This window comes from Egretta garzetta, unplaced genomic scaffold (assembly GCF_000687185.1).
Source record: "Egretta garzetta isolate BGI_Z169 unplaced genomic scaffold, ASM68718v1 scaffold510, whole genome shotgun sequence".
Taxonomy (NCBI): Eukaryota; Metazoa; Chordata; class Aves; order Pelecaniformes; family Ardeidae; genus Egretta; species Egretta garzetta.
In genome coordinates, this window is record NW_009258477.1 from 246,107 (window position 1) to 247,100 (window position 994).

At 62.3% G+C, this 994-nt stretch overlaps 1 protein-coding gene across 1 annotated transcript in view; it reads right to left on the reverse strand.

The window, feature by feature from the left end:
* Positions 1-783: 783 nt before the first annotated feature.
* Positions 784-994, reverse strand: part of ASXL2 (ASXL transcriptional regulator 2) — a 69,424-nt gene continuing 69,213 nt past the window's right edge. The window contains exon 12 of the transcript XR_004842616.1: positions 784-794. The gene's annotated coding sequence lies outside the window, so the exon portion shown is untranslated. The remainder of the gene's footprint in view (positions 795-994) is intronic.

Here is a 994-nt window from a genome sequence, read left to right on the forward strand (position 1 = left end):
CCACAGTAACTGAGGCAGCACGAAACCGCGTCGCCTGCCTTTGCAGGCCTCGGATTTGTCCTTTTAAAACCGGACTCGTTAATGCTTCTGCCTTTCCCACCTTCAGGCTCCTTCCCCGTCAAGTCCCAGCAACAGAGAATCGCTCTCAACGCCTCCAGTTTTTACAGGACTCCTGCCATTGCTCGCTGGAGTACGCGGAATCGCGGAGATGTCATCGGAGCTTCCGCTGAGCCAAACCGGGCACCACAGCGAGGGGGTGAGGCACAGGCACCATGCCCCACTCGGGACCGGTTCCCCCTTTCTCTCAGTGGCGATTTGGGTTCTCCCTCTGCAGAAGCGGGGCCAGCAGAGCAGGGGCTGCAGCTCCCCCGGCCTTTCGCGGGCAGGGCCACGCGGAGCGAGCAGTGTTTGCCGTTCCCTCGGACACGCGGTGCCGTGAAGCGGCACCAGAGGCAAGGGGAGGCGCTACGCAGCCGCCGCGTGCACCGGCCCCATCCTGGCAACGCCGTCACCTCCCCATCCGCACCCGCCCTGCAGCCGCCCCTCGTCATCAGGTAAGCGTGGCTCAGGAGCAGGATCCCTGGGATCCCACTCCTGCGGAGAGTTCCCTCCATCTCTAAGAGCTGCAAGGCTGCAGCATCCTCTGCACAGGGAGATTTCCCCCCAAATTCCTACCAAGTAAAGGAAAAAAAAAAAAAAATCTGCTTTGATAGTGTTCCCTTGAAATCACCGGCGTTGGGGTGTTGCGCTTGACTCGCCCCAGGCACCGCGAGGCGCTCGCGCAGGAAACGCAGCTGGTTCTCAGTGCCCGTGGGACAGCACGGGGGGGGCTCCTGGCCCTGCTCTGGCTGAGGGGCGGCTGCAGCAGGGGGCTCCTTGGCTGGGACGGCAGCATTGCTGGGGGGAAGGGTCCACCGCAGCCTCCTGTCTTCTCGCCGCAGATTATTCCGGGTGGTTACGAGGCAAAAGGAACGAGGATTAACGGGAACGCAAA